The sequence below is a fragment of the Corvus moneduloides genome, chromosome 5 (assembly GCF_009650955.1).
Source record: "Corvus moneduloides isolate bCorMon1 chromosome 5, bCorMon1.pri, whole genome shotgun sequence".
In the NCBI taxonomy this organism is placed as follows: domain Eukaryota; kingdom Metazoa; phylum Chordata; class Aves; order Passeriformes; family Corvidae; genus Corvus; species Corvus moneduloides.
The window spans coordinates 61,930,357-61,944,085 of record NC_045480.1 but is presented as its reverse complement, the minus strand read 5'-3'; positions in this window follow the sequence as shown (position 1 = coordinate 61,944,085).

The window sequence follows — 13,729 nt, the reverse complement described above, 5'->3', positions numbered from 1 at the left end:
CTTCCACAGAAAATATTCAACCATGCCAAAAGCAGATATTGTAATTAGTACATTTGCTGTTGTTTTACATATAGCTCTCTTTGGAAGATAGATTGTAAATGGTGTATCCTTATGCATATTCCTGCTACATTTCAAGATTGTATTCCTATACATCTAGCTCTTAACAGTGTTAAACTCAACAAGATTCAAGAAGATGCATGCTAAGAAGAGCAAATACTTAAAAAAAACTCCTTTTTAAAAATGTGCTGCCATTGCACTGCTGTAAGCATTGTGAATTGGAGTCATTTGGACACAGCAGCATTTTCTTAAATATTCTGAAATAGCCCAAGACAGAATAAGAACCTAAGAAAACTGTTTACAGTAGAGAGCAAAACTAGCACTGTCTTTCCCCCTTCATCCTCCCAATTTCTACTTTCTCACCCCAACACATCAGCTCTTTCATAACCACAGAATCAGGGAGATGTAGGCTAGAAGGGACCTCTGGAGGTCATTTGGTCCATTGCACCAAGTATCATCCACTTCTAAGTCTGATCCGGCTTCAAAACTAGATTAAATTTCTGAGGGTCATGGCCGGTCCAGTGCTGAATATCTCTAAGGACAAAGATTCCACAACCTTTCTGGGCAGCCTGATTGAATGATTTTCCAACCTAACTTTTTTCCTAGGGTTTATCTGGAATTTTCCTTGCTGAAAGTTGCACCTTCTTTAAGTCCACACCCTCTTTCAGTTCTTGTCAGCAGTGATGGAGGCAAAATCTGGGTACAACATGACCACTTCTGTTGCTTTAGACAACCATTGTGTTGCAGTAGTCCTTGCTAATTGCATTCAAACTTTCTTCCAAAATCCATTTTTCAAATACACTTGCTTTAGGGCTTTAAGTCACCTGAGGCTTTGCTGACATGGGCTTCATGATGGCATGTTGGGATCTTTGATCAGCCTACTGCAAGACACATATCTGGTTCGCAGAGAAACAAGTTCTCATTGCTAATACTGAGATCTACATCATTTAGCTTGATTTTTTAGCAGAGGGAAGATTAAGATATCCTAGTCAGTATGAAGTCCCTGGAAAGAAGTCCCTGGAAAGAAGTTCTTGAAAGAAGTTAAAATTTCTCTCAGAGAAAAAGGAGAAAAAGCACTGTTTGAGAGATGCCAAATTATCTTCTGCATAAAGCTTATATAGCCCAAGGGAGAATATGGGATGGCAGAAAAAGGGGATGACTGTTTTTAAAAGAAAACATTGCTGAAGCAGTATTTCATATAACTGAGATTATAGCGATAATTGGGTAAGTGTAGGTCTCCTCAGATGTTACTGTGGCAAAGAAGCACTGAGATAACCGAAAGAGTTAAGGAAAACTCGTAGAGATGTAATGTGCTACTTTACTGATGTTTGTCACTTGGTTTACACAGCAATATGATTGACAGCTGAATGAGAGTTGTCCTTCACATTCTTTTTTTCCACTGAATGTTTGGTTGGGTGTATCTGTAAGGAGGAAAAAAATGGATTCTAGGTATTGACAGCTTGACATAACAGTTTAGATTAGCCATTGCACCTTGTAAAATAATTAGCCCGGAAGTAAAGAATCAAGCTCAGGAATGTGCTAAATGGAGCAATCATCCAGCAAAGTGAGCAGAAAAAGAATTTTGCAGTTACAGTGAAAGAATCATTGAAACATCCATCTGTCCAGTACATAAGTCCAGTAAAGGAGGCAAATGAAATACTATTTTTTTACATGTTCTGCTGTGTGAATTAAAACAGGTGAGCTTATAGGATGTACTACTGTATTAGTTCCAGTGCCTGCTTTATGGGGCACCATGCCTTTTGAGAGCTACTAAAGCAATAAAAATCATACCAGATCTCAACAGCATAAGACAATTTCTGTGGAACAGGAGACGTACAAAAAAAGAAAACTGCAGTGTGGCCTAACAGAACTGAAAATTGTGGAAAGGACTAGTAAAACTGATGGAAATAAAGTTTTAATACTAGCAAGACGTTTACAAGCATGGAGAGATAGCTCCAGGAAGCCTTCGTGTTGTTTGACTAATGAACTCAGACAGCTATTCCACTCAAACACCAGCAGTCATACAGAATAAATTATCAAATAACCCAAACAAACATAAAATGAATTCAGTGACTGCAAGTGACAGTTTGTTTACTTTGGTGAGAAGGCAGAAAACACACCTAATAAAAAAGTAATCTGCACATGCAGACCTCTGACTGTAGCCAACACATCCCGGGTCAGCACTGAAAGTGCTCAATTTTGTTGTTATGAAATAGTCAGTGTTGGGATCCTCCCCCCCGCCATGGAGCCCTGGGAGAGGGGCCCCGGGGGGGAGACACGGGGTTTCCCTGGCCCCTGGTCAGCCTCGTTCCCCATTGGTTGTTTTGTGTTCCCCTGCGTGGGCAAGGACCCTCGGGTCCCGTGATTGCAGCAGTTCCTCAGCAGAGCTCTGGCCATGAGGCCGGAGAAATAAACATCTCTCTGAAACATCTATCAAGAATCAGTCCATATATATCTCTTTTCCACGGGCCTCGTTGTTTGATATGCGTGTTGCAGTATCCGCACTGTAACAAGTCAGCAAGCTGATTAGTGGGAGACAAAGCTGGCATTTAAAAAAAGAACGGTTTATTGATTTCTGATCAGACACTCATCCGTGTTACCTCAAGCACACTCAGCAAGCAGTTTTATGCTAGGGACTCCCTAATCTAAGGCTCTGTTCTGCTGATGGGAAGGTCCTGCCCCGTCAGGATCACGCAGGACTGCCGTCCCCTCCGCTCTGTGCTGTGGGTCAAAGTGCAGCACATCAGGGACAGCTGCCAGGTTTTCCCTAATTGCTCTCCCCTGACCTGTACCAACGCAATGCCTGTGTTAAGGTGGATGTAAACCAGTGTATCCGAGCGAGCTCCTGCTACGCGGTACAGCTCCACCTACTGATGCGAGTATTCCCCCAGTCACAGGACGGCTCTGCTGCCTGGGTTTAAGCAAACATTTCTGGTTCAGTAAAGTGCCGGTATCACTAGAAGGCATTCAAGGACAAGAGCAAAAGGAGCAGGGGCGTGCAGGGACACGACGCTAAGACACCTGAAAAATTGTAAATCAGGTTTACACAAATGCCAAAAGAGGGCGCTCAGAACTTCTTGAGAAGCAGCATGACACAAAATTCTGAGTAGCCCTAACCAAACATAAAAATCCATCTCCTGAATCCACTCTCTCCAAGTCACACCAGGGATGAATATGACCCCTAGTGGAATGGGACTATAATCAAATTACATTAAGGGAAAGGGCTTTAATTAATGCCACTTAACTATAGTTGTATTATTTTCATTGTACTGCTGTATTTTTGTTATGTATTACTTATTCTTCTTTAAGTGTTATTGTGGTAATATTCCCGAAGCTGTGTAAGATTTTATTAGCACTTTGTCTTATTTGAAGGTTTTATTCATGCACCTGCTCAAGAGATTTTATAATTTTATTATAATATTAGTAGTTACTAATATATTCCTGGATGAACACTGGAATGAGACATTACAACAATATAACTAAAGAAAAAGGAACCTAATTTCTTTTTGTACTTGAGAGGTTACTCAGTTTCAGCAAGTATGAAGAATATTGTAGCTCAGGACCTCCTCTGGAAACAGAAAAATTTTTCAGTCCTCAGCTAAATCCCACGTTTCAGATTAACCTCAAGAGAGGAGGAACAACTTTTAATGAATTTGATGATGATGCTAAGGCCCACCAGTATTCCCCAGAGAAAGATTCAGCTTCCCTGGGGAGCCACCTCAAAGTTTTCCTGTTAACCAAGGAAAAACTATTTGCACCATCCTCTAACCTCCACTCTTAGAATAAGGCTCACGTGCGGTGTCTACTGTGGGGAACTGCTATTTTGGCACCATACATTCAAGCTGGCAGGCGTTAGCTCACAATGAAAACACCTGTATCTTCAAAGCTTCTGTGCTGAAACACGCATCAGAGGAGAGTGGACTACTGCTTTTAGCAGCAACCCACACAAACCAGTCAGGTAGATGAACAAACCAACGAAGACAGTTGGCAAATGAAAGTTTACAGTCAGCCTGTTTTTCCTCAGGTGCAACAACACTGACACCTATTTGTGGACACGGGGTGGAAACGAAGATGTGTGCCTTGTCTTTGGCAATACCAGTTCTTCCAAAAACTTCTAAAGGTACGGCCAGATCCTATGCTGATAAACCCCAGAGGCAGTGGGAACACTCCTTCTCTTACAGATACTTGGAGAACACCCACAGAGTGGAGAGTTGTTTACTCCCACAATGCAGTGTAAGTGCTCAAGCCCAGACTGCCAAAGCCTCAAATTCTGTTTTCCATCTTGTTTAGGATTTTCATCTGTTCTTTGAGAAACAATTATACCAGTTTTGCCTAAAAGATTTTCTCCTTCTTTCTCCTATGGAGATATTTTACCTTTGTACAGGAAATTAACTGCCCACTTTGTACAGTTTATTCTTCAACTCGTCTTTCCCGTTTATGCACTCTGGGTGGCATTTAGATCCCTACAAAAGTCTCTGCTTGACACTGCCAAGCAGATGAACCTCCTGGAAGCCCTTCCTATGGTCCCTCTCAGCAGATTTGGAGCTCCATTTGGAGCTTTCTCCATTTAATACCTTTATTGCCTCCCCTATGGCTTCTAGGTCACACTTTTTGCTCCTGATTTTGAAACACATTTCCACATTGGGCACATTTTACTTGGGGAATTCAGATAGCTCCCAGATAGAACTGGATTTCACACATCAAAACTTTTCAAGACACACATTTTAAAGGAAGACAAATTTTATTTTCTTTGTGTAATGTTTCCCTGTAATTATTATTAGCAGCAAAGAACAGTTACATTAATGCAATCAAGCTGAATAAGTAGGTTGTTATAAGTTTATCTGGGAGAAAAAAAAGGACGTGAGTCTATCTTTCAGTAATGGATGTCTGTTTTTTAAATGTCACTGTGATTTTCAAGCCTTTATTCTCTGTGTGAGTCTTTTTGAGTACAGTAAGAGTTGCCTGCTCCCTTAGGAATGGGAGCTGGGGGCAGTGAGGGGAACCCACAGGGTCTGTCAGGGCAGGATCTGGCACAGCTGTGGGGGGCTAGAGACCAGCCTAGCTGGGGTGTTGCTGGGGCAGGGGCTGTCCTTTCCATGGAACAGCCCATCTTTCTCAGTCATCCACTGCTCCTGTGCAGTCTGACAGTGGAGACAAACCAGTTTATGGATACAGACAGGCAGACAGAGGAGACAGACTGCCCTCAGCCCCCCACAGCCAGGTCTCCTGTGCCAGCTCACGTTGTGTAACAGTGGTTGTGGGCAGTCTGTAGAGACAGAAAAGAAAGAGAGAAAGACAAACCTCTCTTTCCGCATGGGGAAATGAAGTATGGAGAATACTCACACTAAACCCAGACTAAGATGGGAACAGACTCAGCTTGACAAATGAAATGTCATCAGTGCTTCAGATGAAGACATTCACCAACAGAGGCATGTTTTTGTCAGCTGGTTACCCACCAGACTTTGGGGAAAGCAAGGGCAACCGAAAGATAAATATAGAAACCAGTGGGTGTTCCATGGCTTTGAAGTGCTGGCAATATGCAGACATCTGACTGCAGGACCAACCATACCACTGGCCAGCTTAAAACTGGAATTGTGGCGCCTCTCATTTTGCAACTTTAAAACATGCAACCAGCTTACTGGTGCTGTTTTGGACAACGCTATATTCCTACAGAGCCACAATGGAAAATCATGGATATCCTGACCTGCTCCACTACTCAGCCACTCCGGAGAGGGATTGCTGCAGCCAGCATATGCTGGATCAGGATGAGAGAAGCACAATGAACTGAAAAAGCTCACAGCTGCATAGCTGCAGCAGGAGACAGTGTGCCATTAACTAACCAGTGAATACACTACATTGCCCAATGTCTAAATTTACCCTTCCTCAGACAGGTGAGTACCTGAATCAAGTCAAAATCTTAGTGAAGGCATTAAATACTGGAAATAACACACCAATGGTATTTATAACACATGGGGACGTGACCTCATTATTTTAAGAAGTCTGCGGCTTTTCTGCTAAAAACTTTGTGGCTGCTACATTTTCTAATTGCCACACTGCATCTGAGTCTCAAAAACTCATGAAATTAATTGGAGGAGTTCACGGCATCAAAAAACATGTTTTACGTGTCTAGACAAATCTGACTATCATCATGCCCTTCAGAAATATGCTATATTTTCCCAGAATATCAGATTTTACATAGCATTACCATTAAATGTGGTCTAACTTCAGCTGACAAATCAGAGAATAATGATTAGGATGGTAATTTACTTCAGTTTTAAGAGATTAATTATGTTAATGTCAAGTAAGATAAGATATTTGACAATGGCATCTGACAGCTCTGAATAAAAACTCCCTTCATTTTATGTTAAATGTATTTTTTAAACATATTTTCAGTACCATAAGTAAGTAAGGTAAAATAAAAATCAAAGTTTTCATTGCATTCATTTTGTCATTGACTAGTGTGAAAAAGGCAGACCTCACTAAATAAAACCAGATAGAAGCTCAGGTTATCACTCGCTGTTTCCCTGTTTTGTATCTAAAACCAGCATGCACAAAGCCATGCCAGGAGTATCATAATCCCTAATTCTCAGTTTCATGTAAAAAATTAAGGTACAGAGGGCTTAAATATTATGCTACTGGTTACACAAATGAGACCAGAATGTCCATGGCCTATGGGCAATGAGCTCCTGCCCCAGGTAACCGGGAATGCAGGGAGGACAATGTAAACCAACAGCTGGAATATGAACACTTTACCCATGCAACCTCTTAGGTACAAGGCAATGAGCTCTGCAATCAGCAATTCTCCCAAGTTCTGCAATATTACACTCACCTGTGTTGGTCAGTACCATTCAGAGGATAGTTTGTTGGCTGCATGAACATGAAAAGAATTATGTTTCACATAAAAAGAGTTGTGCTGTTGTGCATGCCCTAAGCGTTGCCCTGTCTTAGTTTTAATTAATACTACTCAATGCTTTGCAAGGACAGAAGTAAGGCTGCTCTTCTTTTGAATCCCTTCTTTTTGTAAATCTTTCCTGTCCCAGTTAAGCTAATCAACATTCTTACAATGTTTTTTCATATGAAACTGTCACTATTCTTTAAAAGTGCTGCTATCTACCAATTACCATTTTCTACCGCTTATAACACTTCTTCCTTTTTCATTAGCATTTCAAAATATTCTCACGTTCTACAATACCTCATTAAATTGGAACGCTGATTATTTCTATTGTGCTAGCAAGTGTGTCACTGGCACTATAATGTTCCTTTTTTCTATTTTAACTATCCAAATGAAGCAAAAATCAGTTTCATTTCATTCTCTCCAGACGAATCCCAACTGCTTTTATTTAAGCATCTGTATTTGTATTATACAATCCCTATTTATATTTCCAATGTTACACTATTGCACTGTAATGAAACATCTTTTCATGGCATGTCCTGTCAGGATATAAGCATGCATACTAAGGCAAAATTATGAACAAGATTTTGGCAATTTCCACCTCATTTTGAAGCTCTTCTTAGCACTGCAGTGGCAAACAGTCCCTGTGTAGGTGGGGTTCCCTACTTACAGTTAGGTAGAGGCACCTCTGTTCATGTAATACTCAGTTGCTTTATCCCTGGCATGTAAAGTTGATGCATTATTGCTTTGGGATTGCTGGAAATGTTCACTGTGAAGCAAGATACGTCCTAGCACATGCTGGAAAATCACAAAATGGGAAGAGCAGTCCCGTTCTTAAGCATTGCTGATGTAAATATGGGCCAAGAGAGAAGAGATAGCAAACAGATGAAGCGTGAAGGTAATCACAGAATTATTCAGGCCAGTGAAAACAAGGAATGATTACAGAAAGCAAACTGGATTTTTTCTGTAGGTATCGCATCAAGAGGTAGTTTGACAAAGAGTGACAAAAAGAGAATGAGATGGTTTTGCAGGTATTTATAAGGTATGTGAGATGGAACTTCATGAGGAAAAATGTTAAGGTGTTTACAGAGATGGATTTTCAAAAGCACCTCAGAAATTTCAGAACATGCACCCTATTGGCTTTTAGTAAGGCTGATACCACAAAGCACTTTGAAACTGCAAGTGTAATTGCTTTTCCTCCTGATCCACTTTTAAAATACAGATAAATTACTGTCTAAACAAAAATAAATTGCTTTACTAAATAAGGTCGAGCATAATTCTCTGAGAGTCCCAGGTGCTGTAAAATCATTATTTGGCCTCTGAATGATTTAGACTGTCTACAGTGATGTCTGTTTCACAAGCAACTTGCGGGCTACAATTAGTCTTTTGCAAGGGTTCTAGGAGAGAGTAGGGAAGACAAACTTTAAGTGACCAAGCACTAAAAGCCTTCAAAAAGCATTGGTATTTGTGGAGTATTGGTAGAAAGCAACATGGCAAACTGTAGACAATCCAGGAGACTCCAGGGATAACTTCTTAAACCAGGTAATAGCCAGCCCCACCAAAGGGAACACGACACTAGATTTGATGGTCACCGAAATAAGAGAGATAATTAGGGATGTCAAGACTGGACATAGCCTAGGTTGCAGCAATCATGCATTGGTGGAGTTTGCAGTCTTGAGGAATATAGGTCAAGTAAGGAGTAAAGTCAGGCTTCTGGACTTCAGGAAGGCAGACTTCCAGCTCTTCAGAAAGATTGTCAGAGGGATCCCTTGGGAGACTGCCCTCGGGGACAAGAGAGCAGAACAGAACTGGCAAATCTTTAAAGAAGTCTTCTATAAGACTTTGCTCTTCTATAAGAAGAGCAAAAGAGCTAGAGATTCCCAGGAGCAAGAAATCATGCAAGGAAAGCAAGAGACCAGAATGGCTGAGTAGGGACCTGCTGGTCAAATAAAGGGAAAGAAATAAATGCAGAGGCAGTGGAAACTGGACAGGTAACCTGGGAAGAGTGTAAAGACCTGGGAAGAGCACAGAAAAGAAGTACTATTGTGTAGGGAGGCTGTGAGGAAGACCAAGGCAAAATTGGAACTGAACCTGGCAAAGGACATAAAGAATAACAGGAAAGGCTTCTACAGGCACGTTAATAGGAAAAGGAAGGTCAAAGAAGGTGCAATCCCCCTGATAAACAACACTGGTGAACAGGTAACAACTCACAAGGGGAAGACTGAAGTAATCAACTTTTTTGCCTCAGTCTTCAATGGCAACCTCTCTTCCCACACCTCTCGAGTGACTGGATGGAAGGATGGAGACTGAGAAAACAAAGCCCCTCCCACTGTAAATAAAGATCAGGTTCATGACCACCTGAGGAACCTGAATTCACTTAAGTCTATGGGACCTGATAAGAGGCATCCCAGAGTCCTGAAGGAATTGGTGGAAGTAGTTACCAAGCCACTCTCCATGATATTTGAAAGTCATGGGTGACTGCAAAAAGGGAAATACTGCACCCATCTTTAAATAGGGAAGAAAGGATGGCCCTGGGAACTACCGACCTGCCACCCTCTCCTCTGTGCCTGGAGAGATCATGGAACAGACCCTCCCAGAAGCTCTGCTAAGACACATGGAGGACAGAGAGGTGATTCAGGACAGCCAGCACGGCTTCACCAAGGGTAAGTCGTGCCTGACCAACCCAGAGGCCTTCTGTGATGGGGTGACTCTATCAGTGGACAAGGGAAGGCTTACACATGTCATTTATCTGAACTGCTGTAAAGCCTTTGACATGGTCCCCCACAACATCCTTTTCTCCAAATTGGAGAGAGATGGGTTCAGTGGGTGGACTGTTAGGTGGATTAGGAATTGGTTGGATGGTCGCATGCAGAGGGTCAAGGGCTCAGAGTCCCAGAGGACATCAGTGACAAGTGCTGTCCCTCAGGGGTCTGTACTGGGACCAGTGTTATTTAGTATCTTCATTAGTGACACTGACAGAGGGATCGAGGGCACCCTCATGACTCTGCAAGCTGAGTCGTGCTGTTGACACTCCTGAAGAACGGGATGCATCCAGAGGGACCTGGACAAGCTCAAGAAGTGGCCCATAGGGATCTCAAGAGGTGTAACAAGACCAAACGCTGGGTTTTACACATGGGTTGGGGCAACTCCCGGTATCAAGCCAGTCTGGGGGATGAACAGATGGAGAGCAGCCCTGCTGCTGGGTGAGAGGTTGGACATGATCCAGAAATGTGCACTTGCAGCTCAGAAAGGACTGGAAGGTGACTGGCCTAAAGGGAAAAAACCAGTAGCAAGTACTTTTGAGCCCTCCCCAGGGGATCAACTTAAGCCATATCTTTGTTGAAAAGCTAGAATGGTAATTCTTTTTATCAGAAAGAACATTTGTATATATGTTAGATGTCTGATATACATTAAGCTAAATGAACATTAACAAACCAAGAGCAATTTATAGACACTTAAATAAAAATTAATTTTCCTCTCTGTTATCCACATTTTCCTACAGTAGTTTATGACACTATAAACCTTCTGTGATCCTCTCATTGTTTTAAATCTTTCTAGGAAAATTAAGGTACTCAAACACATGTAACAACTAAATGAAAAAAAGGTGTCCACCTTCTTTTTATTTAGGTAAGTTCTATATCAAGCTGTCAGTATACACTGGCTTATTTTAAAAAAGATGGGGCTGGATCTGCCTCATTTTTTAAAAAGTTTTGGCCAAGAGTAATGAGTTTTCATTTTTTTGTATTGTAGATAATATGTAGTAGAGAATTTTGTCTTCAATAAGAAAAATAGTTGTTTTCTTATCAGTATTTATGCTTTGCATGAAATTTACTTTAAATAGGTTCTCTCCCAGAAGAATGATATCATTGAAATCAGGACAGAAAAGTCCATAGTACACCCTGACACATGATTCAACATAAATAAGCCCTATAAGCTTATTATATTTGTATAATCATATGTTATTTATAACATTGAACATTTGCTTCTACGCTGCACTTCTCAAAGCATTTTCTTTCCAACGAATTTTAGTGCATACAGCGCATCAGAAAAAGACTATACTTCCCTCTGATTAAAAGAAATCTGTTACTGAAACTGGAACTGAGTGAGACTGTGCCCAGCTGTTCAGAGAACCAATTATTTTACACATTAACCTAAGCTCTCCTCAGCAGCAACTGTAAGAGAAGAACATGTCAGGTCCTGGTTTCAGATGAAGACAAAATACCATCACTATTGAATTATCACAAGCTCCATCTGTGCTGAAATTTAAAATGGAATAAAAAAAAGTGTTTACAAAATTTCACATTTCAAAGTATATTTTTGACCCTGTGCTGCTTTTCTATACCCCATAATAGTTATTTTCATGGATCTTAAGTAAGCTGGAGGTACAGAAAATTTTCTTAGTGATCCAAATTTTTACAAAGAATTCAGCTATTCAAACCAAAAGATGGTTACAATTCCTTTTGTTGTTATGCATTTCAGTTAGTGCATCTAATACCACACACAAGGTATCAAAATATGGATAGATTTGAATTTGAAATTTGAAGATTATCGCAGATTTCAAACCAAAATATTCTGAATTAAGATACATGGCTTTGATGTTAAGAAGTCTTCAGGGGATTTGAATATTGAAGTTGAATTTTAAAAGCAAAAAATTCCACTATCTGCTAGACAAATGAAATTGCAGCTGTGCAAACTCTTTAAAAAGTTCACTAAACTGCATTGACATTTCTGGCAGAAGATAGAAACTAATTGTACATTCTGATTACCAGTGTGACTATCCTGTGTCTTAGGGCTAAATTACTCCTTGTGGTCTGCTCAGTTAAGGGTGAAATCTTTGAGGATGCCTGTACAAGACCAACATAATGCACTTCTTATGCTGCCCTGATCTTGGAGGATATATGCTAGTGGGTCTGCATCTGACTTCTGTTTCATTAAACATGCTTGCACATTTGCCCAAATTACTCTTTCTTTCCCTCGTTATTGTCCAGAGCTGCTGTGTTCCTCACTCCACAGCACTTCACTTGCTAGGTGAATTTATTCAGTGTATGATCTCTCTAGTGTTTTGGGATTCCTCAAGCTGGAATTCAGACTCTTTCTTAGAGTTACAAGGGAAGGAGGCATATGTTGTCATGTCCCTGTGTCTGACCTCCTCTTCCTCATCATAAGCATTAGGATAAAAGGGCTGATTTCACTTGGATTTGACAAGAGGTACAGATTTCAGCGGTGTAATGCTTTGACCCTGACGGTGGGCTCTGAAACCCAATGAATTACCTCATGAAACAGACTTTTCTCTGGACAATGAAGGACCTACCTACCTCCCATCAAAGGATACTGCAGAGATACTTGAACTGGTGGCAGCTGAATTCCAGTGCCAGAACTAGCAGCAGTTTAGCTGTGCCTCCATGAGTTGCTTTGCTTACTATTGCGTCACTTATTACTTCAGGCAGGGTGCAGACACACCTGCTCAGGCTGGAACTATGCTGGGTGTCTCCATCACTCATTGTAGGTTAGACGCAGTCACAAGGATGACTGAGGATAAAAGGGATCTCTGTCTGACATATTTAACACAGAGTGTTTACTGAATATCAGAATATCATGAAAATAACCAAGCAGCATACTTTTTAAAAGAGACAAAAAAAAAAAAAAAAAAAAAAAAAAAAAAAAGCCAAGAGATATTTGTGTCTGATGTACAATTGACAAACCCAAACCCATTGATGGCTTAAGCAGAAAAAGGAAAATCATGGCTATTACCTGGAACAAAATTCTCAGAAGCTGGGAAAACCAATGTTTAATCTTTGGCAGAATAATCAGAAGAAATTAAGTCGATGAAGTTGTACAGTCCATGAGATGGATGAAGCCTGACCACTGGTAATAACAGCACTACGGAAGTAAGAGAAAATATAGACTCTATGTATGCTACTAAAAACCCAACAAACAAACATACAAAAAAATGCCCCCTCTCCCCCCCCAGAAAAAGAAAAAAAAAAGAGAAGCACCAACCAAGATGCAAGGCACAGTAAATTACTCCACTTTGGAGGAGTCTGCACACACCAGTAGAACAGCAAAGGCCCAGGCAATGATGATCAGTTGAGCCTTACAAGAGTCCCACTGAAAATAATGAGATTTCTTTTGTGCCACATTATCAGGCATATACTGAAACATTTTGTTTAGTTAGCTCAGGGCAAAGGGTTCCATACATACCAAAATGCTGGATTAGCGAGAGAAGCGCTATAAACGTAAGGTAACAACTAGCAAAGGTACACAGAGATCCTCACAAGATGCCTAGATATTGTAATACTAGCAAATCAATGGACTCCAATAAGGTGAATCTTTTAAAATACACACCAATCAAGCCATGGGCAAGTCTCTCAGGAATAAACTTTTTGTTCTGTGAAACTTTACTTTCTACTTTTTTTTTTCTGGTTTCCCCATGTATTTTTAGAGTTGTTTTTAATGATAATGGTGCATTTGGTCCTCAGTTATGCCACCAAATGCCATCCATAAAATATATATCAGAAGATATGATAACACTTTGATATTGGTCTTGGAAAAATTACATCCTTTTATGGTATCCTTTACAATATACATAGATAATATATAAAGAAGGAGACAGCAGAAATCTGTAAGTTTGAAAGGTGATTTGCACTCCTCATACAAAGAAACAGCAATAAAAAAAAGAGATTTATGATACTATTTACTCCTTCATTAAGCAGCAGACATCGTGTGTGTTAGCCAACAGCTACATGGATTTCAGTATTGGTTCTGCCAAGTGTCTCATTA